Source organism: Oncorhynchus mykiss, chromosome 2 (genome assembly GCF_057628025.1).
Source record: "Oncorhynchus mykiss isolate SJ-2025 chromosome 2, ASM5762802v1, whole genome shotgun sequence".
NCBI classification, from domain to species: domain Eukaryota; kingdom Metazoa; phylum Chordata; class Actinopteri; order Salmoniformes; family Salmonidae; genus Oncorhynchus; species Oncorhynchus mykiss.
The window spans coordinates 48,280,374-48,308,301 of record NC_143023.1 but is presented as its reverse complement, the minus strand read 5'-3'; the positions used below and the strand labels follow the sequence as shown (position 1 = coordinate 48,308,301).

Here is a 27,928-nt window from a genome sequence, read left to right as displayed (position 1 = left end):
CTCACTGGCTCCAGGTCATCTATAAGTCTTTGCTAGTTAAAGCCCTGCCTTATCTCAGCTCACTGGTCACCATAGCATCACCCATCCATAGTACGAGCTCCAGCAGGTACAGTATATTTCACTGGTCACCCCTAAAGCCAATTCTTTTTTGGCCACCTTTCCTTCCAGTTCACTGGAATTTAAGCATCAGCTGTCAGAGCAGCTCACAGATCATTGCACCTGTACATAGCCCATCTGTAAATAGCCCATCCAACTACCTCATCCCCATATTGTTATTTTTTTGTGTGTGTTCCTTTGCAGCCCTGTATCTCTACTTGCAATTTCATCTTCTGCACGTCTATCACTCCAGTGTTTAATGGCTAAATTGTAATTACTTCACCACTATGGCCTATTTATTGCCTTACCTCCCTAACCTTACCTTTTTGCACACACTGTATATAGATTTCTTCTATTGTGTTATTGACTGTACGTTTACTTATTCCATGTGTAACTCTGTGTTGTTTATGTCGCACTGCTTTGCTTATTCTTGGTTAGGTCGCAGTTGTAAAAGAGAACTTGTTCTCAACTGGCCTACTTGGTTAAATAAAGGTGAAAAAATATATATGTACTGTATAGACTTTCAAAGTTGGATCTTCAGAACGCCTACCACCTGGTTTGGATACGGGAAGGGGACGAGTGTAAGACACCCTTCAACACAGCTAGCGGACACTACGAGTACCTGGTTATGCCGTTTGATCTGACCAACGCTCCCGCAATGTTCCAGGCCTTGGTCTGGGTACTCCTGACCATGCCCCAGGACTACCTGACATGATGACTCCTTGCTGTCCCCAGTCCACCTGGCCGTGCTGCTGCTCCAGTTTCAACTGACCTGAGCCCTAGGACCATGCCTCAGGACTGCCTGACATGATGACTCCTTGCTGTCCCCAGTCCACCTGACCGTGCTGCTGCTCCAGTTTCAACTGTTCTGCCTTATTATTATTCGACCATGCTGGTCATTTATGAACATCTTGGCCATGTTCTGTTATAATCTCCACCCGGCTCTGTACAGCACTTTGAGATATCAGCTGATGTACGAAGGGCTATATAAATAAATTTGATTTGATTTGATTATGTGGTCCCCAGATGCTGACCGGGCGTTTCTGGATCTGAAGCATCGTTTCACCACAGCCCCCATCCTAATTGATCCGGACCTGTCCCGTCAGTTTGTGTTGGAGGTTGACACCTCGGACATTGGGGTGGGGGCTGTCCTGTCCCAGCGTTCTGTCCAGGATCAAAAGCTGCATCCCTGTGATTTGCTCTCCCATCGTCTCAATTTTGGTCTATGATTGCCATGTGATGGTACAAAAAAAAATTGCTGAAAATAAATTAATGAAATATCTGTACCAAAACATAATCTAAGTTTTTATATACAAATCTTAAATATTGCCAGGTTGGACTTCACAGCTGTTTTTACAAGTGATTCATTATTGTAAATGGTAAGGTATCACTTTTTCAGTGTAGATAAGGGCAGGTGCAAACAAAAACATGACAACCAGACAAGCCAGTGTATGAATCAAATGGATTTGCGTTTGAATGTAATGGAAATTAGCTGACTTTGTGATCTGTAAGGCAAGTAACATTAATGTGTCAAGCAGATTACACATTTTATTTGCCATTTCCAAAACATAACAACGTTTAAGAATGGATTTCATGTTGTAATGTTAACAAGGTACCCAAAAGTAGTTTGAAGTAATGTTTTCATATTATTAGCTAAATAAACTTGTTTAACTTCTTTGGGACTGGGGGGGTGCAGTATTGAGTGGCTTGGATGAAAAGGTACCCAGAGTAAACTGCCTGCTACTCAGGCCCAAAAGCTAGAATATGCATATGATTAGTATATTTGGATAGAAAACACTCTGAAGTTTCTAAAACTGTTTGAATGATGTCTGTGAGTATAACAGAACTCATATGGCAGGCAAAAACATGAGAAACAAATCAACTAGGAAGTGGCAAATCTGAGGTTTGTAGTTATTCAAGTCATTGCCTACGGAATATACAGTGTCTATGGGGTCATATTGCACTTCCTAAGGCTTCCACTAGATGTCAACAGTCTTTAGAACCTTGTTTGAGGCTTCTACTGTGAAGGAGGTGAGAATGAGAGCATTTTGAGCCAGAGGCGTGGCAGAGTGCCATGAGCTGATCACACACTCACGTGAGAGGTAGCTGCGTTCCATTGCATTTCTAAAGACAAAGCAATTCTCCGGTTGAAACATTGTTGAAGATTTATGTTAAAAACATCCTAAAGATTGATTCTATATATTGTTTGACATGTTTCAAAAAAGTTATATTACAGTTCATAGAAACATGTCAAATGTCATGTTTTCGCACACACACCGCTTTGATAATTTTTCCTCTCTTTCATGATATGTCTCAAACTAATTTATTTCTGCCTTTTTTAAAATCTTCCCACCATCATCGTTCAGTTTGTATGCACAGCTTGATTTGATTGGCCTGTATTGGCGCGATGCGTGAAATTTGATTGGTCACTGAATTAACAAAGCTGGAGCATTTTTTTTTTTTTTTGAGGCTACGATGGGCTCTCGCAAACTTTCTGTGCCCTCATGATCTACTATTATGGATAGCCTACAAAATTGTACTCTGTAAAGGATGGTTTTAAAAAGGTAGTGAAGTATAATACTTATTTGAAAACATACAGTACTTATGTAAAATTAGTGGCTATGTCCGAATACTCATACTTGCATTCTAAACAGTAGCCAGTTTGAGTATGCGAAAGAAAGTTTCTTAGTATGCGACATTTTGAAAATTGAGTATACTTTAAATGCACGGATGTCATAATAATTTGGGCTTTGACAACAGCTGATCAGTTAGATATAGGGATGCACTACCAAAATCAACGAATTGCGGGAAACATCGCAATCGTGCACAATGAAGCTTCTGTGGTGGTGTTCAAATGTAATTTGTTTTTGTTAATCTACATTTTTAAAAGAATGATCACGAATATTGCATTGTAGGCTACACCTTTGAAAACAGAAGTGTTTTTTTTTTATCTCTAATTGCATTTCTGTTTTCTCGTTGTGTTTCTTGTTCTCTTGGCCTTCGTCAGAGTTTTTAAACTAAATACTAAACCATCTTTTGATTTCTGAATGTGTCAACACCGGGGACTCAGGATGTTACTGCATTATTTTAGTCATGTTTAATAAGGCCTTTTTATTTTAACACATGGACTTGTTTTAATTTTGTAGGCAAGGCTACCCATTAAATTATTTAATTAATGCATCAAGCCTTAGCAGTCATTCTGATCTCGTTCCCAATGATCAGTGCTTTATGTTGCTGTCCAGCGGTTCTAAATTTAAGGCCATGTGAAAAGGTTTGGTGTTGTACTAGGCTATTTGATTTAATTTATACACAGTACCGGTCAAAAGTTCGGACACCTACTCAATCAAGGGTTTTTCTTTATTTTTTACTATTTTCTACATTGTAGAATAATAGTGAAGACATCAAAACTATGAAAAAACATATATGGAATCATGCAGTAACCAAAAAGGTGATAAACTAATCAAAATATATTTTTGATTCTTCAAAGTAGCCACCCGTTGCCCTGATGACAGCTTGTCACACTCTTGACATTTACTCAACCGGTGTCACGGTTTTCTAGGTGTGAAGGAGAGTCGGACCAAAATGCGGCGTGTCTATTGCAATCCATGTTTAATGAAGAAACACACTAAACACAAACACTACCAAAACAATAAACTTAAACGAAAACCGAAACAGCCTATACTTGTGTATCCTAACACAGAAACAATGACATCAGGACACTAAGGACAATCACCCACGACAAACTCAAAGAATATGGCTGCCTAAATATGGTTCCCAATCAGAGACAACGATAAACACCTGCCTCTGATTTGAGAACCACTTCAGACAGCCATAGACTTAGCTAGAACACCCCACTAGCTACAATCCCCATACACACCACATACAAAAACCCCATGCCACACCCTGGCCTGACCAAATAAATAAAGATAAACACAAAATACTTTGACCAGGGTGTGACAGAACCCCCCCCCTAAGGTGCGGACTCCCGAACGCACCTCAAAACAATAGGGAGGGTCCGGGTGGGCGTCTGTCCATGGTGGCGGCTCCGGCGCGGGACGTGGACCCCACTCAATCAATGTCTTAGTCCCTTCTCCTCGCGTCCCTGGATAGTCCACCCTCGCCGCCGACCATGGCCTAGTAGTCCTCACCCAGAACCCCACTGGACTGAGGAGCAGATCGGGACTGAGGGGCAGCTCGGGACTGAGGCAGCTCGGAACTGAGGGGAAGCTCAGGAGTGAGAGGAAGCTCAGGAGTGAGAGGAAGCTCAGGAGTGAGAGGAAGCTCAGGCAGGTTGATGAATCTACCAGATCCTGGCTGGCTGGCAGATCTGGGAGAGTCTGGTCGACCGGCAGATCTGGGAGAGTCTGGTCGACCGGCAGATCTGGGAGAGTCTGGTCGACCGGCAGATCTGGGAGAGTCTGGTCGACCGGCAGATCTGGGAGAGTCTGGTCGACTGGCAGCTCTGGCTGCTCCATGCTGACTGGCTGCTCCATGCTGACTGGCAGCTCTGGCTGCTCCATGCTGACTGGCAGCTCCATGCCGACTGGCAGCTCTGACTGCTCCATGCTGACTGGCTGCTCCATGCTGACTGGCGGCACTGGCTGCTCCATACTGACTGGCAGCTCCATGCCGACTGGCAGCTCCATGCCGACTGGCAGCTCTGGCTGCACCATGCTGACTGGCTGCTCCATGCTGACTGGCGGCCCTGGCTGCTCCATGCTAACTGGCAGCTCTGGCGGCTCCTTGCAGACTGGCAGCTCTGGCGGCTCCTTGCAGACTGGCAGCTCTGGCGGCTCCTTGCAGACTGGCAGCTTTAGCGGCATCCTGCAGACAGGCAGCTCTGGCGGCTCCTTGCAGACTGGCAGCTCCATGCAGACTGACAGCTCCTTGCAGGCTGGCAGCTCCTTGCAGACTGGCAGCTCCTTGCAGACTGGCAGCTCCTTGCAGACTGGCAGCTCTTTGCAGACTGGCAGCTCTTTGCAGACTGGCAGCTCTTTGCAGACTGGCAGCTCTTTGCAGACTGGCAGCTCCTTGCAGACTGGCAGCTCCTTGCAGACTGGCAGCTCCTTGCAGACTGGCAGCTCTGGCTGCTTCATGCAGACTGGCAGCTCTGGCTGCTCCTTGCAAACTGACAGCTCGGGCTGCTTCATGCAGACGGACAGCTCAGGCTGCTCCATGCAGACTGACAGCTCAGGCTGCTCCATGCAGACTGACAGCTCAGGCTGCTCCATGCAGACTGACAGCTCAGGCTGCTCCATGCAGGCTGGCAGCTCCTTGCAGGCTGGCAGCTCCTTGCAGGCTGGCAGCTCCTTGCAGACTGGCAGCTCCTTGCAGACTGGCAGCTCCTTGCAGGCTGGCAGCTTTAGCGGCATCCTGCAGACAGGCAGCTCTGGCGGCTCCTTGCAGACTGGCAGCTCCATGCAGACTGACAGCTCCTTGCAGGCTGGCAGCTCCTTGCAGACTGGCAGCTCCTTGCAGACTGGCAGCTCCTTGCAGACTGGCAGCTCCTTGCAGACTGGCAGCTTCTTGCAGACTGGCAGCTCCTTGCAGACTGGCAGCTCTGGCTGCTTCATGTAGACTGACAGTTCTGGCTGCTCCTTGCAAACTGACAGCTCGGGCTGCTTCATGCAGACGGACAGCTCAGGCTGCTCCATGCAGACTGACAGCTCAGGCTGCTCCATGCAGGCTGGCAGCTCCTTGCAGACTGGCAGCTCCTTGCAGACTGGCAGCTCCTTGCAGACTGGCAGCTCATTGCAGACTGGCAGCTCGGGCTGCTTCATGCAGACTGGCAGTTCTGGCTGCGCTGAACAGGCGGGAGACTCCGACAGCGCAGGAGAGGAGAGAGGCTCCGTCTGCGCTGAACATGCGGGAGATTCCGGCAGCGCAGGAGAGCAGAAAGGCTCTGGCTGCGCTGAACAGGCGGGAGACTCCGGCAGCACAGGAGAGGAGAAAAGCTCTGGCTGTGCTGAACAGTCGGGAGACTCCGATAGCGCAGTAGAGAAGAGAGGCTCTGGCTGCGCTGAACAGGCGGGAGACTCCGGCAGCGCAGGAGAGGAGAAAAGCTCTGGCTGCGCTGAACAGGCAGGAGACTCCGATAGCGCAGGAGAGAAAAGAGGCTCTAGCTGCGCTGAACAGGCGGAAGACTCCGATAGCGCATGAGATGAGAAAGGCTCTGGCTGCGCTGAACAGGCGAGGCGCACTGTAGGCCTGATGCATAGTGCTGGCACAGGACGTGCAAGGCTAGGGATGGGCACAGGAGGCCTGATGCGTGAGACTGGAACCAACTTCACCAGCCGACTAAAACGGACCTCAGGACGAGTATGGAGCGCTAACCCAGGTGCCATCAAATCCCTGACACGTTCCGTCAGGCGAATTCTATGCAAAATGCACCAACACAGCAACTCCCTCATTTCTCTCTCCTCCAATTTCCCCATTAACTCCTTCACAGTCTCTGTTTCACTCACCTCCAACACCGGCTCTGGTTCTGGTCTCCTCCTTGGCTCCTCACGATAAACAGGGAGAGTTGGCTCAGGTCTGGCTCCTGACTCTGCCACACTCTCCCTGAGCCCCCCCCCAATACATTTTTGGGGCTGACTATGGGGCCTCCGTCCGCGCCGCCTTGCTTGCTTCGCAAACTCCATTCTCCTATATCCTTCCGCGCACTGCTCCATCGAATCCCAGGCGGGCTCCGGCACTCTCCCTGGGTCGGCCGCCCACCTGTCGATCTCCTCCCAAGTCGTATACTCCATACTGTACTCCTCTTTGGGCTGCTCCTGTTGTTTCTTCTCCCGCTGCACCTTTGGGCGGCTACACTCCCCTGGTTTAGCCCAGGGTCCTCTCCCGTCGAGGATTTCCTCCCATGTCCAGAAATCCTTATTGCGCATCTCCTCGCGCTGCTCCTGCCTGTTGACACGCTGCTTGGTCCTTTTGTGGTGGGTGATTCTGTCACGGTTTTCTAGGTGTGAAGGAGAGTCGGACCAAAATGCGGCGTGTCTATTGCAATCCATGTTTAATGAAGAAACACACTAAACACAAACACTACCAAAACAATAAACTTAAACGAAAACCGAAACAGCCTATACTTGTGGATCCTAACACAGAAACAATGACATCAGGACACTAAGGACAATCACCCACGACAAACTCAAAGAATATGGCTGCCTAAATATGGTTCCCAATCAGAGACAACGATAAACACCTGCCTCTGATTGAGAACCACTTCAGACAGCCATAGACTTAGCTAGAACACCCCACTAGCTACAATCCCCATACACACCACATACAAAAACCCCATGCCACACCCTGGCCTGACCAAATAAATAAAGATAAACACAAAATACTTTGACCAGGGTGTGACAACCGGTTTCATGAGGTAGTCACCTGGAATGCATTTCAATTAACAGGTGTGCCCTGTTAAAAGTTAAATAGTCTAGAATGTTTAGATTTTTTAAACACTTTTTGGGGTTACTGCATGATTCCATACTGTATGTGTTGTTTCATAGTTTTGATGTCTTCACTATTATTCTACAATGTAGAGAATAGTAAAAAGAAATAAAAACCCTTGAATGAGTAGGTGTGTCTAAACTTTTGACAGGTACTGTAATGTTACAGCACTTTGGTTTCACAAATAAACATGTTGAAATGGAACCAAACGATCTGTTTCTGTCTTCAGTCCTTTTTAAATGGGAATAGATGGGCTATATGGGCTATGGTATAGGTCGCCTGAATAGGCCTATACCTCCATTCCTATTCCAGGCTGGTTAATGTGATTCATGACTGTTGAATTTGGAAAAATCCACCCACACTCGGCCCTGCCCCACCTACTCAGCAAGTCAGGAGCCACTACTGTGTTGCGGCATACTGCATACTTTTTCCTAAATGATATGTGCTAAATAGTTTGTGACGATGAGTACATAGTATGCATTTTACTTCAGCAGTGATAATATTTTTTACACATTCATGAAAATAGTAATGGTCTCCAGCTGCCCCCTGGACCCCATTCCAACTAAACTACTGAAAGAGCTACTACCTGTACTTGACCCTCCTATATTGAACATAGTAAATGGCTCCATATCCTATGCATGTGCACCAAACTCACTAAAAGTGGCAGTAATAAAGCCTGTCTTGAAAAAGCCAAACTTTGACTCAGAAAATGTAAACAACTTTTGGCCGATATCTCCCAGTCCTCTCAATTCTTTGGGAAAAAGCTGTTGTGCAGCAGCTCACTGCCTTCCTGAAGACAAATAATGCATAAGAAATGATTGTCTGGTTTTAGACCCCATCTTAGCACTGAGACTGCACTCATGAAGTTGGTAAATTACCTCTTAATGGCATCAGACCAAGGCTCTGCATCTGTCCTCGTTTTCCTAGACCTTAGTGTTGCTTTTGACACCATCGATCGCCACATTATTTTGGAGAGAATGGAAACCCTAATTGGTCAGTTTGTCTCTATGGATTGAGATTTTCAATGTTCTTAAGATTCTATTTTAGGACCACTATTGTTGTCACTTTATATTCTACCTCTTGGTTATGTCATTCGGAAACACATTGTCAACTTTCAATGCTATGTGGACAACAAACAGCTATACATTTTGATGGAACATGGTGAATCCCCAAAATTGCCTACCCTGGAAGCCTGTTTCAGACATAAGGAAGTGGATGGCGGCAAATGTTTTACTTTTAAACTCAGACAAAACAATTCTAGGTCCCAAGAAACAAAAGGGATATGCTGATGGATATGACAATTAATATTGATGGTTGTACAGTCGTCTCAAATAAAACTGTGAAGGACCTCGGCATTGCTCTGGATCCCGATCTCTCTTTTGACAAATCTATCAAGAATATTTCATGGACAGCTTATTTCCATCTACGTAAAATTGCAAACATCAAACGTTTTGTCCAAAAATCATGCAGAAAAGCTAATCAAGGCTTTTGTTACTTCTAGGTTAGACTACTGCAATGCTCTACTCTCCGGCAACCTGGAAAAAGCACCAAATAAACTTCAGTTAGTGCTAAACACAGCTGCTAGAATCTTGACTGGAACCAAATAATTTGATCATATTATTCCAGTGCTTGCCTCTCTACACTGGCTTCCTGTTAAGGCTAGGACTGATTTCAATATTTTTCTGATAGCCTACAAAGCATTACATGGACTTGCTCCTATCTACATCTATGATTTGGTCCTGCCGTACATACCTACACGTACGCTACAATCACAAGACACAGGCCTCCTTATTGAACCTAGAATTTCTATGCAAACAGCTGGAGGCAGGACGTTCTCCTATAGAGCTCTATTTTTATTGAATGGTCTGCCTCAATATCGACCTTTAAGTCTTTATTGAAGACTCATATCTTCAATAGGTCCTATGATTAAGTGTAGTCTGGCCCAAGGCACTGGAGCAACAAACCAGCGTTGCTGTCTCTGCCTGGCTGGCTTCCCTGTCTCCAATGGGATTATCTGCCTCTGACTCTATTACGGGGGCTGAGTCACTGGTTTACTAGTTCTCTTCCATGCCGTCCCTAGAAGGGGTGCATCACTTGAGTGGGTTGAGTCACTGACGTGATCTTCCTGTCTGGTTTTGCGCCCCCTCTGGCTCATGCAGTGGAGGAGATCTTCGTGGGCTATACTCAGCCTTGTCTCAGGGTAGTAAGTTGGTGGTCTGTTGATATCCCTCTAATGGTGTGGGGGCTGTCCTTTGGTAAATTGGGTTGGAGTTATATCCTGCCTGGTTGGCCCTGTCTGGTGGTATCATCAAACGGGGACAAAGTGTCCCCGAGCCCCCTGTCTCAGCATCCAGTATCTATGCTGCAATACTCTATGTCTCAGTCTGTTATATGTGGTGTAATTCTCCTGTCTTATCTGGTGTCCTGTGTGAATTTATGTATGCTCCTGATTTTCTCTCTCCCTCACCTCCCGGAGGACCTGAGCCCTAGGACCATGCCTCAGGACTACCTGGCCGGACGACTCCTGGCTGTCTTCAGTCCACCTGGTCGTGCTGCTGCTCCAATTTCAACTGTTCTGCCTGCGGCTATGGACCCCTGACCTGTTCACCGGACATGCTACCTGGTCACGGACCTTCTCTCTCTCTCTCTCTACCACACCTGTTGTCTCGACCTCTGTATGCTCAGTTATGAAAAGCCAACTGACTTTACTCCTGAGGTACTGACATGTTGCACCCTCTACAACCACTGTGGTTATTATTTGACCCTGCCGGTAATTTATGAACATTGGAACATCTTGAAGAACATTCTGGCCTTAATGGCCATGTACTCTTATAATCTCTTATAATCTCCACCCGGCAGCCAGAAGAGGACTGGCCACCCCTCAGAGCCTGGCCACCCCTTCCTCTCTAGATTTCTTCCTAAGTTCCTGCCTTTCTAGGGAGCTTTTCCTAGCCACTGTGCTTCTACATCTGCATTACTTGCTGTTTTCTGTTTTAGGCTGGGTTTCAGTATAGCACTTGGTGACATCTGCTGATGTAAAAAGGGCTTCATGAATAGATTTGATTTGAAACGCTAGTATAGGTACTTGGACATGGCCACTGACATTGAAAATAATAAAAGTACAAGCACTCGAAAAAGCTACATAATTACAGTAAGTGTTTGTAATTCGTTACTTCCACCCCTGGACAGCAGTGATCTAATTAGAGTCTTAGTGAAACTATTACATCTTTCACAAATTGAACTGACCAATCACAGCTATGAGGCAGCTGATGATTGACAGCGGGTGAAGTCTAGACAGACAGGTTGCCTCCCACAATGTGCCAATGTTTCAGCATACATGTCTGTACTTAGGTCAGTTTGGCAAAGAGGAAAGGGCTGAGTTGGGACACGCTTCGGAAATCCATCCAGTCCTATCCATTCATGTCCTGCCATAAAAATGTCCCGTAGTTAGCTGGATGGAACTTGAGGAGGATATTTTGAATGAGTAGTTCGCCTGCACCATGATATCATCTGTCATGTTTCTGATTGTTTATAAGCCCTGCCTACCCATACTTGTAATTTGTTGGGAGAGTTGTCTGAAGAGCACCCTTCCCAAAAATGTTTTCTCCCCTTTCGAAGTGGTGCTGTTGCCCTAGGTCTAGGATTTCTGAGACTAGTGAATTGCTGTAAGGGTGAAGTCATAGGTGCTCTATAGATCATAGACACTCTATAGGTAAAGTCAGACAGAGTAACAAAAATACATGTATGGACTTGTTTGGAGTTACAGGTCAGACAGGGAGCGTGAAAGGTACAATTATGAACATCCCTATCTAGGGATCGAGCTTGACTCACGCACACGCACGCACGCACGCACGCACGCACGCACGCACGCACGCACGCACGCACGCACACACACACACACACACACACACACACACACACACACACACACACACACACACACACACACACACACACACACACACACACACACACACACACACACACACACACACACACATACACACACATCCTTGAACCACCCTAGAAATCTAGAAGGGTCAGAGGAAGTTTTGGTGTCTTTGTTGCTGTTGGAAGATGTTATTAGAATATCTAATGGTGATTCTGCCCAAAGGGTAGTCTTGTTTTTTGACAAGACAGTATAGGGGTAGGGCTGTTGCGATGACTGTATTACCGTCACACCGGAGGTCATGACCGCTGTAAAAATCCATGTGACCGTTGAGTAATGGTAATCTCCTTTTATGCACTCTGGACATACTTTGGTAGTACCCAAATTGATACTGTAACTACCATCAGGTCCTAATGGCCTGGTAATCCGGGCTCTATTGTCCCTTTAACCACTTTGACATCAATGCAAATGCGTTTGAAAATCACATCAGGCGCATATCATAAAAACAGTATGGTGCTTTTAAAAACTCACCTCACTGTGATGATCAGTTTGAGGAAAGAAGTTCAGCAGCAGGTTGAAACTGAGTGTAAAAACATTGTTGTTGTGGACTGGTTACCTTATGCTACGCTCAAAAATGTCTGTCTACGAGTCTGGGAGAGAAGTATAGCCCTAGGCGATGCTGTTTGTTCATTAATTGTACAGGGCGGCTTACAGTTAGTCTACAATTATAATTAAGGATTCTAAAAATATATAATAATAATTGGGTGACACACTATCTTTAGCTATACAGAATATCTCACCACCATCTCCTCCTCTCTCTTGTATCCCTTTCTTGAGCGCGCAGAGGGGTTGTCTATAGTTTAGTGAAATATGTTAAGTTGCAAAAACATGTTACTATCAATGTTCCCAAACAAATTTCACTTGGTTTCCAAATTAAACACGGGGTAGCTGCAGGAACAGGGTTGGAAAGACCATGACTTACAGAGTTTGGGCTGAATATCACGTATCACACAGTGAGAGCATGCTCCTCAAACAGTCATTAATTTGTGGAGTGAAATAAGTGTAATTATATTTATTTCCGCTACAAAACCGAAGTAGCCTACCCCACATAATTGAAAAACAGCCCAGCGGGAAAGCGTATGGCCTCCATTTGCTATTCAAATGCATACAGATGGAGGCTATAACAGCAGCAAAGGGGGGACCAACTCCATATTAATGCCCATGATTTTGGAATGAGATGTTCGGTGAGCAGGTGTCCACATACTTTTGGTCATGTAGTGTATGTCACTACTATAACAGCCTCCACTCTTCTGGGAAGGCTTTCCACTAGATGTTGGAACATTGCTGCCAGGGACTTGCTTCCATTCAGCCACAAGAGCATTATTGAGGTCGGGCACTGATGTTGGGCGATTAGGCCTGGATCGCAGTCGCAGTTCCAATTCATCCCAAAGGTGTTCGATGGGGTTGAGGTCAGGGGTCTGTGCAGGCCAATCACGTTCTACCACACCGATCTTGACAACCCATTTCTATATAGACCTCGATTTGTGCACGGGGGCATTGTCATGCTGAAACAAGAAATGGTCTTCCCCGCACAAAGTTGGAAGCACAGCATCGTCTAGAATGTCATTGTATGCTGTAGCTTTAAGATTTCCCTTCACTGGAACTAAGAGGCCTAGCCCAAACCATGAAAAACAGCCCCAGATCATTATTCCTCCTCCACCAAACTTTACAGTTGGCATTATGGATTTGGGCAGATAGCATTCTCCTGGCATCCGCCAAACCCGAATTTGTCAGTCGGACTGCCAGATGGTGAAGCGTGATCCATCATTCCAGAGAATGCGTGTCCAGTGCTCCAGAGTCCAATGAAGGCGAGCTGTACACCATTCCAGCCAAAGTTTGGCATTGTGCATGGTGATCTTAGGCTTGTGTGCGGCTGCTCGGCGATGAAAACCTATTTCCTGACAAACAGTTATTGTGCTGATGTTGCTTCCAGAGGCAATTTGGAACTCGTAGTGAGTGTTGCAACTGAGGACAAACCATTTTTACACGCCATGCGCTTCAGCACTGGGAGGTTCCGTTTTGTGAGCTTGTGCGGCCTACCACTTCGAAGCTGAGCTGTTGTTGCTCCTAGACGTTTCCACTTCACAGTATCAGCACTTACAGCTCTAGCAGGGCAGATATTTGACGAGCTGACTTGTTGGAAAGGTGTCATCCTATGACAGTGCCACGTTGAAAGTCACTGAGCTCTTCGGTACGGGCTATTTTAATGCCAATATTTGTCTAAGGAGATTGCATGGCTATGTGCTCGATTTTATACACCTGTCAGCAATGGGTGTGGCTAAAATAGCTGAATCCACTATTAATTTGAAGGCGTGTCCACATACCTTTGTGTATATATACAGGGTCAGTGCCAGTACCAAATTTACAATGTTTTGGGATACTGGAGTATTGACGTAGATATGTAGGCAAGGAGACAGTGACTAGTAGCAGGATGAATATTAATAATAATAGTAAACAATGTGGCAGCAGCGTAAGTGGTGGGTGGGTGTGTGCGTGGTGGTGAGTTTGTGTATGGAAGCTGATTGGTTTAATAGTCAGTTAGAATTTAGAACCTGAGGTTGACCCCTCTCTGAGGTTAGGGGTCACCCTAAAACACCATTTAATGCCCTTATTGACATTCCTGGGACTATGGCCACTGGCTGAAATTCAGCTATAGGCACTTTAAAGTGGTAGAGACGTCTAATCCAGGGTTCACTCTGACCTTGCAAGTTGCCTTATGTTTTGACCAAGGCCCAGGCACTCGGAGGCAGCTGGAGAGCAAACAGAGATAAGGATGAGTAAAAATGGTCTTGTCTTTAGAATGAGGAAAATTGCTACAAACCTTTCAGAGGAACGTGTGTGTCTCCCCATATGCATATGTCTGTTCATTGTTAGTATATTAAACCTTTAAATTTAGCAGTCATTTGCATTATCTTTGGGATCAGCATTTTCCACACCTTGAGCATAATCTATTAATCCTGACAAAGTGTACGTGTGTGTTTGTGCATTGTGTCAGTGTAGGCGTGATAGGCAGATATACATGTAAAGAGGGCGGAAATATGGTAATATACTAGTCAAATCAAGTTGTATTGGTCACGTACACATATTTAGCAGATGTTACTGTGGGTGTAGCGAAATGCTCGTGTTCCTAGCTACCTACAACAGTGCAGTAATATATAACAATTCACAACAATACACACAAATCTAGAAGTAAATAATGGAATGAAGAAATATACAAAAATTAGGACGAGCAATGTCGGAGTCTGGAGAGTAAATAAATATACACGTGATGGGACATTATGGTCAGTATGTGAATAGAATATTTAGTATTTCTGTAGAATACGTAGTATAGAATAGTACATACAGTATACGGCAATAGTTGAATAGGATGGCATTGACTAGAATACAGTGTATACTTATGAAATTTGTTAAAGTTACCAGTGTTCCATTATTAAAACGACCAGTGATTCCATGTCTATGTGCATAGGGCAGCAGCCTCTAAGGTGCAGGGTTGAGTAACCAGGTGGTTGCCGACTAGTGACAGGGACTAAGTTCAGTGCAGGGTACTGGATGGAGGCTGGCTAGTTATGGCTATTTAACAGTCTGATGGCCTTGAGATAGAAGCTGTTTTTCAGTTTCGCTGTCCCAGTTTTGATGTGCCTGTACTGACCTCGCCTTCTGGATGATAGCGGGGTGAACAGGCCATGGCTTGGGTGGTTGATGTCCTTGATGATCTTTTTGGCCTTCCTGAGACATTGGTTGCTGTAGGTGTCCTGGAGGGCAGGCAGTGTGCTCACGGTGATGCATTGGACAGACCACACCACCCTCTGGAGAGCCTTGTGGTACCAGGAGGTGATACAGCCTGATAGGATACTCTCAATGGTGCATCTCTAAAAACTTGTGAAGGTCTTTCTAGGGAGGAGAGTGGAGTGCAATTGAGATTGCGTCTTCTGTGGATCTGTTGGGGCGGGAAGCAAATTTGGAGTGGGTCCAGGGTGTCTGGGATGATGAGGTTGATGTGTACCATGACCAGCCTATCAAAGCACCTCATTACTATACTGAACAAAAATATAAACTCAACATGCAACAATTTCAACGATTTTATTGAGTTACAGTTCATATAAGGAAATCAGTCAATTGAAATGAATTAATTAGGCCCTAATCTATTGATTTCACATGACTGGGCAGGGGCGTAGGGGAGCCAGGCCCATCCAAAGGGGGAACCAGACCCAGCCAATCAGATTGATTTTTTTCCCCACAAAAGAGATTTACTACAGATTAAAAAAAACTCCTCAGTTGCATCAGCTGTCAGGGTTGCTGATAGCAGACGATCCCGCAGGTGAAGAAGTCGGATGTGGAGGTCCTGGGCTGGCGTGGTCACACATGGTCTGCGGTTGTGAGACCGGTTGGACGTACTACCAAATTCTCTAAAATTACGTTGGAGGCGGCTTATGGTAGAGAAATGAACATTAATTTATCTGACAACAGCTCTGGTGGACATTCCTGCAGTCAGCATGCCAATTCCATGCTCCTTCAAATCTTGAGACATCTGTGGCATTGTGTTGTGTGACAAAACCACACATTCTAGAGTTGCCTTTATTGTCCCCAGCACAAAGTGCACCTGTGTAATGATCATGCTGTTTAATCAGCTTCTTGATATGCCACACCTGTCACTTTGATTGATTTTCTTGGCAAAGGAGGAATGCTCACTAACAGGGATGTAAACAACATTTGAGAAAATACACTTTTTGTGTGTATGGAACACTTCTGAGATCTTTAATTTCAGCTCATGAAACATGGGACCAACACTTTACATGTTCCGTTTACATTTGTGTATAAAACATTACCCAGGGGTTGGGTGCTGTTATTATGTGAGTGGGTGTAAAAGTGTGTTGAAAGTGGTACCTGCTGCCTTTTGTCTTTGTTTATGTCTGTCTGAATTTGTGTCCGTAGAGCTGAAAGTATGTGTTCTGCAACAAGACCAGAGAAGCGCACCAGTCACAATAAACTTTCCACACAAACCTGCAAACACGAAGATGTCAAGACAACACATCAAAGCAGAGCTATAGAGGGCAACATGAATCATGGAGAAAGGTAATATTTTACTTCATGGTTTGGTTATAAGTAGTTTAAAAAACACTATTACATGGATTGTTAACACAAACACACACAAGCATACGCACAGACACACTTAAATGCATACTTGCACACACACATGCTCACACACACCCATGTCTTTTCAATTCGTGTGTCTCCATAGACTTAGCGCCTCTATCCCCCCATCCCCTATCATCACTTTGACGGGGATGAAATGAGGTATGTTGTGGGGGGTTGTAGTCTTTTCTGACTGTGCTCAGGTGCTTTCTGTCTAGACAGAACTATAGAGCATCCATATATGGCTCTAAACGAGACCACCTTGCCTTCTCACCCTCTCAATGACAAACAGAAGTTTTCACAGCTACAGAAAGACAGTCAGGCACTCAGAGAGGCTGTTTTATCGACTGGGACACCGGTGTTACACTGGTGTATAAACCCTGAAGTTGAGGGAAATTGTGTTTTATTTTTACAATTTTATTTCAACTTTATTTAACTAGGTAGGCTAGTTGAGAACAAGTTCTCATTTACACAGACAACAACACAGAGTTACACATGGAATAAACAATAAACAAGCCAATAACACAATAAAGTCAATGACACAGTAGAAAAAAAAGAACGTCTATATACAGTGTGTGCAAAAGGCATGAGGAGGTAGGCAATAAATAGGCCATAGTAGCGAAGAATTACAATTTAGCAGATTGATAAATGAGCAGATAATGATGTGCAAGTAGAGATACTGGTGTGCAAAAGAGCAGAAAAGTAAATAAAAACAGTATGGGGATGAGGTAGGTAGATTGGGTGGGCTATTTACAGACGGACTATGTACAGCTGCAGCGATCAGTTAGTTGCTCAGATAGCTGATGTTTAAAGATGGTGAGGGAAATAAAAGTCTCCAGCTTCAGCGATTTTTGCAATTCGTTCCAGTCACTGGCAGCAGAGAACTGGAAGGAAAGGCGGCCAAATTAGGTGTTGGCTTTGGAGATAATCAGTGAGATATACCTGCTGGAATGTGTGCTACGGGTGGGTGTTGTTATCGTGACCAGCGAACTAAGATAAGGCGAAGCTTTACCTAGCATAGACTTATAGATGACCTGGAGCAAGTGGGTCTGGCAACGAATATGTACCTAGGGCCAGCCGACTAGAGCATACAGGTCGCAGTGGTGGGTGGTATAAGGTGTTTTGGTAACAAAACGGATGGCACTGTGATAGACTGCATCCAGTTTGCTGAGTAGCGTATTGGAAGCTATTTTGTAGATGACATCGCCGAAGTCGAGGATCGGCAGGATAGTTCGTTTTTCTAGGGTAAGTTTGGCGGCGTGAGTGAAGGAGGCTTTGTTGCAAAATAGGAAGTCGATTCTAGATTTGATTTTGAATTGGAGATGTTTAATATGAGTCTGGAAGGAGAGTTTACAGTCTAGCCAGATACCTAGGTATTTATAGTTGTCCACATATTCTAGGTCAGAACCGTCCAAGGTGGTGATGCTAGTCGGGCAGGCGGGTGTGGGCAGCGAACGGTTGAAAAGCATGCATTTGGTTTTGCTAGCGTTTAAGAGCAGTTGGAGGCCACGGAAGGAGTGTTGTATGAAGCTCGTTTGGAAGTTAGTTAGCACAGTGTCCAAGGAAAGGCCAGAGGTATACAGAATGGTATCGTCTGCGTAGAGGTGGATCAGGGAATCGCCCACAGCAAGAGTGACATCATTGATATACAGAGAAAAGAGTCGGCCCAAGAATTGAACCCTGTGGTACCCCCATAGAGACTGCAAGAGGTCCGGACAACATGCCCTCCGATTTGACACACTAAACTCTGTCTGCAAAGTAGTTGGTGAACCAGGCGTGGCAGTCATTAGAGAAACCAAGGACTTTTGAGTCTGCCGATAAGAATACAGTGAGTGACAGAGTCGAAAGCCTTGGCTGCACAGTACTGTCTTTTATCGATGGCGGTTATGATATTGTTTAGTACCTTGAGCGTGGCTGGCAACCGTGTCCATGTCGGAAACCGGATTGCATAGCGGAGAAGGTACGGTGGGATTCGAAATGGTCAGTGATCTTTCGAAGACTTTAGAGAGGCAGGGCAGGATAGATATAGGTCTATAGCAGTTTGGGTGTGGAGTGTCACCCCCTTTGAAGAGGATGATGACCGCATCAGCTTTCCAATCAATAGGGATCTCGGACAATACGAAAGAGAGGTTGAACAGGCTGGTAGTAGGGGTTGCAACAATGGCGGTGGATAGTTTCAGAAAGAGAGGGTCCAGATTGTCTAGCCCAGCTGATTTGTACGGGTCCAGGATTTGCAGCTCTTTCAGAACATCTGCTATCTGGATTTGGGTGAAGCTGGGGAGGCTCGGGCGAGTAGCTGCGGGGGGGAAGGGGGGTAGCGGAACTGATGGCCAGAGTTGGAGTAGCCAGGAGGAAGGCATGGCCAGCCGTAGAGTAATGCTTATTGAAATGTTTGATTAACATGGAATTATCGGTGGTGACGATGTTACCTAGTGCAGTGGGCAGCTGGGAGGAGGTGCTCTTGTTCTCCATGGACTTTACAGATGTTTTTGTGCTGGTCAAGAGCAGTCAGGTCTGGAGTGAACCAAGGGCTATATCTGTTCTTAGTTCTGCATTTTTTGAAAGGGGCATGCTTAACCTAAATGGTGAGGAAATTACTTTTAAAGAACGACCAGGCATCCTCGACTGACAGGATGAAGTCAATATCTTTCCAAGATAACCGGGTCAGGTCGATTAGAAAGTCCTGCTCACAGAAGTGTTTTAGGGAGAGTTTGACAGTGATGAGGGGTGGTCATTTGACTGCAGACCCATAGCAGATACAGGCAATGAGGCAGTGATCACTGAGATACTGATTGAAAACAGCAGAGGTGTATTTGGAGGGCAAGTTGGTCAGGATAATATACATGAGGGTGCCCATGTTCACGGATTTAGGGTTGTACCTGGTGGGGTCCTTGATGATTTGTGTGAGATAGAGGGCATCTAGCTTAGATTGTAGGACTGCCGAGGTGTTAAGCATATCCCAGTTTAGGTCACCTAACAGAACGAACTCTGAAGCTTGATGGGGAGCGATCAATTCACATAAGCTGTCCAGGGCACAGCTGAGAGCAGAGGGGGGTGGGTAACAGGCGACAACAGTGAGAAACTTATTTCTGGAGAGAAATTCCGAACTGTTTGGGTATAGACCTGGAAAGTATGACTTTGCAGGATATCTCTGCAGAAGATTGCAACTCTTCCCCCTTTGGCAGTTCTATGTTCCCTTTCAGTTCAGTCACTCAACTTTGGTACAACCTGGATGTTGTGACTGAAGTTTGTATGGCTTTCATTATTTCCTAATCACAAATATTGCCGGTTATGGGAGGCTACTTGAAGAGAGAGGACGGCCAGGCTTGATGGGTATCCCCCACTGCAAGTGTCTGTCTCGGTCAAGCACCGCCTGCCTTTCTTCCAAGACTTATCAATGAAGTGTCCCGTCCCACTTTGGTGATCCGGACCTACGTATACTTTTGAGACCAATCTAGCTAACAAGTTCTGCATAGCATGCTAGACAGGTTAGCTAACTCACCGAGGTAGCATTCAGTTGCTTGGTTATTCTAAACAGAACGTACTGCAGTCAAAGAGGCTAGTTGGCTCATTACAGGGATTCATTGTTGATTCCTGCCTGTAGCACCCTAGTCCCTACGAGGTGTCTAGTGATACAAGTTATGGGTCCTGTAGGCGATTGGTGATTGGTATCGGAGTCGAGGGAACAAGCAGGGTCAACCATGCTATTATCCCACACAGTTGCTGTGGTTTTATGAACCCCAACATTTCTCTAGCGCAATGCTTTTCGTTTCTGGGAATTAGATTAGATTACCCTTTCTGGCAATTGGTCCGTTTTTCAGCGTTGTCTGTCCCATTCCCAGCTATGTTACAAGGCGCTTTGTCGCCAGTACCTATGACTGGTCGGTAGAGTAACCGCCATGATAATGTTTTCAAAGATAACGTTTTTAAATTTTTTAATGCGTATGGGTGCCAGCCAGTTACCTCCTAAACTGAGTGTGGCTCATTGTGACAAGGGTACCCTCAGGTGACACTATCAATCGGGGTACGTCACTGATTACCGGAGTCATTGTACCCAGAGTGGGCCGCGATTTAAGCAAACCTTGGCACATAAACACAGGTTTTACAACCTCAAGATCCACAGTGTTCACGGGTGTCAAAAGTGTTGTGACTCCCACATGTGAGTTAGATGAAAAGTGTCCCTTCTCCACATTCAGACACACGGTTGTCAAGAGTGGTGGAAATGGAAATATAACCAATCTCTCCCAGTCCACCAGGTGGCATCCCACCCTTTGAGATTACACTTCAACAGAGCCTCGCTGTCTGCTCCAATCATTGGTGCACATGTACAGTGTCACACTTGATCATGCGAACATTGGGGTACTGGCCACAATTTGTTGGCCATCCCCCACAGCTTTATCATGTCGACTGTCTCGATACCTCAGCGCCCACTTTGAGAGAGGAAATATCCTCCCGTCTCCAGAAGCAGGCAATCTGAGTGGCATCTATGTCAAAAATCCACGAAGGATGGTACAGACGATTTTTCCGGGTTCCCATTCTAGACCTACGTGCCCTCAACAAGCACCTCAAGATTGGCTAGTGGCAGCAGAGTCCAATGGGCAAGCAATGTTACACACATCCATGATATTGTCTCGTATTCAGTCTCTAGGCTTCATAAGAAACTAGAAAAGATCTGCCTGTCCATATTCCTTTTTTGGGCCTCAAGCAAGACTCACTAGCGTATTGCACATTTCTATCCCCATGGAGGGTGTCCAGGTTATGGCTCTGCATAGCCAAATTTCAGATGGATCACCCAGTACATTTTCACCAGTGCCTACGCCTACTGGGGATAATGGCTTCTGTGATGGAAGTCGTTCACCTGGGGCTATTGTTGATGCAGCCCTTCCAGCTCTTCCAGAGCCTAAACCAGATGCCTCGGGTGTCCTTGTCAGAATCTGTTTCTCTTCATCCTAACCTTGGCTCACTCCCTATTGCTTATGAGCAGTGCACCCATGCTCTCGCTTTTTGTGTCTCCCCGTGGCCCTCGAAACCTTGGTTCGCAGAGATCGTCCGCCTATTAGGCGGAGACTTGTGGCAACTTATCCCAAATGCACGGACAGGTTTGGCACCCCTCGAGAGGTCCAATCTTGCGGCTAGAGGTTTACCTCAGGAAGGGATTGCTACTATTAGTCCGCAAGGTCCCCCTCCCCAGGAGGGCTGTATGCATATAAGTGGCAGGCGTTTGAGCTTTGGTGCCAAAATAAATAAATGTTTCCTTTTCAGAGTGATGTAGGGGACATTTTAATACCTTTGCAGGAGCTTTTCGGACAGGATCATTCATTCTCTATTTTGAAAATGCACATGGTGGCTATTACAGCGTGTCATGGGTGACAATGTGAGGTCACCCCAGGTCTTGTACCCTGGTGCAGTTCCTAAAGGGTGTGCACTGTCTCAGACCGGTTTCTAAACCTATTGTTCCCGCTTGGGATTTTGTTTGGATGTTGTGTGAAGTTCCCTTCTGAGCCACTGGAGTTTGTGGATCCTTAGCTTTGCATACTTTGAAGGGACCCGGGATATCCGCTTATGTGACCATCTTTTTGACTGTTTTGCTAATCCAGCTAGCTAGCTTTCATAATACTCTAACTAGGCATTCCAAAGCATATCAATGTACTTGGCCAGCTGCTATCTGGCGATGTGATTTGTAACTCAGCAAGCTAACGTTAGCTTCGTTAGGTTACGCTAACTAGCTAACTAACTACCGCAGAGGGTAACGTTATGTGTTCTATTTAGAGTCCGATCTCATCAACATCTGCAGCACCAGGAACTAGTGTAAGTAAGCTTATAAAATCTACCAAATCTTTCCATGACTCCATGATGAGCAAATAGATATGCTGGAGATAGGCATAAACATGGTCCATGTCTTGTTGTCATGGTTGGTGTGTTTACAGGTAGACTACAGCTTCTACTCGAGTTCTCTCTTATGGGGGCTTACAGTAGTTGGGTCCCGCTTTAAATGACGTCCAGCTTCTAAAGGCATCATTAAGCCTTCATAAGCACTAGATAAATGTGTTACAAAGCATCTATAACCGTGTCATGCTTTATAAAGGGTTCATAAATGTGGAATAACTGTGACATAATTACCTATGTCAAATGTGACATAACCCACTAGGTCAAATATGATATAAACATGTGCGTTGTATAAAGGGTGATGGTGTGCTGAAGGATGGCATACACTCTAAAGTGATGTCATTTTAGTCACATTTACACCTAATTCCGTTTCGAGACACTTCCGCCCAAATGTGCTGAAGGTCTGGTGGACCAACACTTCAAACTTACCGTTCATTAATTAGGGTTAGGATTAAAATCACATTTTAAGAAGATCAACTGTGGAAATGGGCAGGGTTTAGCAACATGTATTACTTTCGACTGTGTTAGTTGTTTTTCTATTTTAAAAAGCATCTAAATTGGGGGAAAGCAGAAACAAATGGGTGAAATCCAAAACCTGGAAAAACAGAAACAAGTACACAAAAAATAAAAACAGATTTTTTAAAAGGCCTTACCAACGTGTTTTGCTGTGTGTGTGTGTCATATTGCAGGACAGCATTTTGAGGGAAGTTGAAGTCAGGTCCAATATTGACTATGCACCCAAGAGCGAAAGAGGTTTGACCATCCTAGAAATGTTTTAGTGAAATATAATATATACAATCCAAAGTGGCTTACAGTCATGTGTGAATACATTTTTACGTATGTGTGGTCCCAGGAATCGAACCGATCGATATCCTGGCCTTGTAATGCTCTAACAAAATGCATGACAAGGTAATACATACTTTGCAAAGCCTCAAAATAATATGATATATAAGGCCTTTATTAAGCGGTGCTTATGCCACCCCTTATAAAGCACAGGTTTATGTCACATAGTGGTTATGCCATATTTGACATTGGTGGTTGTGTCACACAGCTATTCCACATTTATGAACTCTTATAAAGGATGACATATGGTTATAGATTTGTAACACATTTATGTGGTGTTTATGAAGGCTTTATGAAGCCTTTACAAGCTGCACGTCTTTTAAAGCGGGACCCTTCGGTGATTGTTCAAGGCTTGAAGTCTAAATCAGAGAACATGAGGTATTATTAAGGAGGGGGTGGTGTGGGTGACTGACTGGTGTCTGTTGTGTGTGAAGGTTAGTATGCATGACCTATTGACATGAGCGGGGTGAGTGGATATAGTACCTTGTCGGAGTGCGTATTGATGGGAACAAAGTAGTAAGATGTTGGCTTATCACTGACTACTATGTGTCCTGCAGACTAATCTTGCTTCTGATGATGATGACCTTGACACCAGCTTCAGTAGTACAGAGCCTGTAGATCCATTGGATGAAAGCTTTCAGCCTGGAATAAGCTCAACATCATCTGACTTTGAAACAAGCCAGGACAGCCAAAGGTATTTATGGAAGCACAATACCCTCTTGAGAAATCAAAATAACCAATACATTAAACTGTCTACAAGACAAGTTACTGGTGACGCAACGCACGTCTGCGTAGTCTGTACTGCTGCACTGTTTATTGCTACTTGGCTACCTGACAAACTTTTTAACAAGTTTACCAAGGTCTTAGTTTCGTACTCACAACTTTTTCACCCCAGACGCTTTCTGGACATAGATCTGCAAGACCTCCTCCAGCCGAATAAAGAAGCTTAATAACATTATGCCTCCTCATTGCAGTCTCCGCACTCTTAATATGAAGGATAACTGTCACCTTATGGTGAGAATAGCCAAGTTGCAAGCCCTGCTTCAGACGCAATCGTTAGGCAAGGGCAATTTTAAGTGTAGGAAAAGATGATACAGCGTCTGTGCCACCAGGTTTTATTTTATTTTATTTAACCTTTATTTAACTAGGCGAGTCAATTAAGAACAAATTCTTATTTACAATGACGGCCTACCAGAAGGCAAAAGGCCTCCTGTGGGGGACGGGGGCTAGGATTAAAAATAACAAATAAAATTAAAATAAAGGACAAAACACACATCACAACAAAGAGACACCACAACGCCATATAAAGACAAGAACATAGCAAGGTAGCAACACAACATGACAACAGCATGGTAGAAACACCACATGGTAGCAGCACAAAACATGGTACAAACATTATTGGGCACAGACAACAGCACAAACGGCAAGAAGGTAGAGAAAACAATACATCACGCGAAGCAGCCACAACTGTCAGTAAGAGTTTCCATGATTGAGTCTTTGAATGAAGAGACGGAGATAAAATTGTGCAGGTTGAGTCTTTTTTGCAGCTTGTTCCAGTCGCTAGCTGCAGCGAACTGAAAAGAGGAGCGAGCCAGGGATGTGTGTGCTTTGGGGACCTTCAACAGAATGTGACTGGCATTCCTCTGACACCGCCTGTTATAGAGGCCCTGGATGGCAGGAAGCTTGGCCCCAGTGATGTACAGTACTGAGCCGTACGCACTACCCTTTGTAGTGCCTTGCGGTCAGAGGCCGAGCAGTTGCCATATCAGGCAATGATGCAACCAGTCAGGATGCTCTCTATGGTGCAGCTGTAGAACCTTTTGAGGATCTGAGGACCCATGCCAAATCTTTTCAGTCTCCAGAGGAGGAATATGTTTTGTTGTGCCCTGTTCATGACTCTCTTGGTGTGCATGGACCATGTTAGTTTGTTGGTGATATGGACACCAAGGAACTTGAAACTCTCAACCTGCTCCACTGCAGCCCCATCGATGAGAATGGGGGTGTGCTCGGTCCTCCTTTTCCTGTAGTCCACAATCATCTCCTTTGTCTTGATCACGTTGAGGGAGAGGTTGTTATCCTGGCACCACACGGCCAGGTCTCTGACCTCTTCCCTATAGGCTGTCTCGTCGTTGTCGGTTATCAGGCCTACCACTGTTGTGTCATCAGCAAACTTAATGATGGTGTTGGAGCCGTGCCTGCCCATGCAGTAATTAGTGAACAGGAACTACAGGAGTGGACTGAGCACGCACCCCTGAGGGGCCCCCGTGTTGAGGATCAGCATGGCAGATTTGTTGTTACCTACCCTTACCACCTGTGGGCGGCCCGTCAGGAAGTCCAGGATCAAGTTGCAGATGGAGATGTTTAGTCTCAGGGTCCTTAGCTTAGTGATGAGCTTTCAGGGCACTATGGTGTCCAATAGTCTACAGTATGTGCCGGGGGTGGTAGGGTCAGTCTGTCTTACCTGGTGTCCTGTGTGAACTTAATCAATCTCTCTCTCTCTCTCTGAGCCCATGCCTCAGGACTACCTGGCCTGATGACACCTGGCTGTCCCCAGTCCAACTGGTCGTTCTGTTTTGCCTTCGGCTATGGAACCCTGACCTGTTCACCGGATGAATGCTTGGCTATGAAAAGGCAACTGACATTTACACCTGAGGTGCTGCCCTGTTGCTTCCTCTACAACCATTGTGATTATTATTTGACCCTGCTGGTCATCTATGAACATTTGAACATCTTGAAGAACAATCTGGCCTTAATGGCCAGGTAGTCTAATAATCTCCACCCGGCACAGCCAGAAGAGGACTGGCCACCCCTCAGAGCCTGGTTCCTCTCTAGATTTCTTCCTAGGTTCCTGCCTTTCTATGGAGTTTTTCCTAGCCACTGTCCTTCTACATCTGTATCGCTTGCTGTTTTGGGGTCTCAGGCTGGGTTTCTGTATAAGCACTTTGTGACATCTGCTGATGTATAAATACAATTGATTTGAAGTGTTCCTCAAATGTTTCACACCCTTATAATCAGTTCTTTGGTATGGAGGAGAGGGGCTGTTAGTATACTCTTCTAGCCTAATCACTCTGTTGGCAGTGCTTGTCTACTCAACAGCACAACTGGAGGTGCTCATACACAACGATAAAAGACTGTCTACAAGTCAAGCCCCCTTCAAACTTTTCACATCTTTGCTAACAGCCAATTTCAATTCCCCATTATTGCCTCTGCGTGTAACAAAAACACGTACCCGTCTATTGTACCCTTTTTTGTTTGCAGACAAACATGGTTTAGTGTATGGTTACACATCATCATGATCAGTCTTCATGTCTTTCAAGGAGACTTGCAGTACATACAAATATTCTGGAAGAGGTTGAAGCAATGGGTGAAGAAGAACATCGCCACAGTGCCAAAACCTGCTAAACCAGCTGCCATTACTCAACACAAAAAGAGGTTCACCAGCTGAAGAACATTCTGGATCCTGCCTGAAACGTTCAACCAACAACATCCATATTCAGTTAGACTGATGTTGTGGTATAATATGGAATGCCTAGTATGCTCACAACTGCGTTGTGGTATAGATATTGCTAGCTGTTGTATATATGTATATAATGGGGTTTCATATCATTTTTTTTTACAAGTGCACTAACAAGTGACTAAATGATTCCAGCTGTATCAGAAACCAATATAACTGTTGACTTCAACTTCTGGATCAATTCATTTTGATATTCATGAAATGTATTTGAATAAACTAGATTCAATATTCCTGCTCAAACACATAATGCACAGAGATGGTGTATCATTTAATTTGTTAGCAAGAAACCTGTTTCAATAAAACAGTAGATTAGTCTGTCAACATAGCAAATAAGTGGACATGGCTTGTATTCAAGACAAAGTTTATTTGCTCTGGACACCGAGGTGAGTTTACACAGCAGTATGCAAAAACGGTTATGGTAATGTATGACATATATGCAGTAAAAAAAAGATATACACACTTATAATAAATACTACAGTTCTAAAGGGAATACTTGCATGGTGTGTTTGGGTGGTGCAGTGAGATGTTCAGAGTCATTTCAAAACAAGGGGAGATTGTTGTTATGGGTCCTTTCACATCTACTCGAGAGTCATCAACTTCTTTGTATCCAATCGTTACTGTCTGTGAGAGCAATCGTTGTGTACTGTCTGTATTCCTACTGTAGCAGCACGGTGTAGAATATGACACATCCCACAGACGCACGTTAGCTAGCTATATAACTAGCTACAACACACGGGTATAGTTACTCCGAGACTAGTATGAGTCATAAAGTCAAAGTCATTCCTTTACTTTCCTCCATCATAAAAAATGATCTTCAGTGTTGCTCCTAATGAGAGGCACTGAGGCTAGTTAGCTAACTAGCTATAACGTTAGTCTACAGTACATTTTAGGTATAGCAAACACAGCTGGCTAGCTAAACTTGGCTAGCTTGGCTTATAGTGGTACTAGCAAGACCTGTTATGGCTGAATTGATCACCAAATTGTACTGTACTGAACAACACTGCCTCATGTAAAAAGAGAGGTTATATTGCTAGCAAGCTACTGACAGCAAAACGTACTTGTTT

General features: G+C 45.0%; 1 long non-coding RNA gene across 1 annotated transcript; it reads left to right on the top strand.

Annotated features, from left to right (window-relative positions):
* Positions 1-27,108, top strand: LOC149985124 (uncharacterized). The gene is made up of 4 exons (XR_016486921.1): positions 1-106; positions 16,421-16,561; positions 23,908-24,044; positions 25,870-27,108. It is a non-coding gene; the product is annotated as an uncharacterized LOC149985124 (long non-coding RNA).
* Positions 27,109-27,928: the final 820 nt, after the last annotated feature.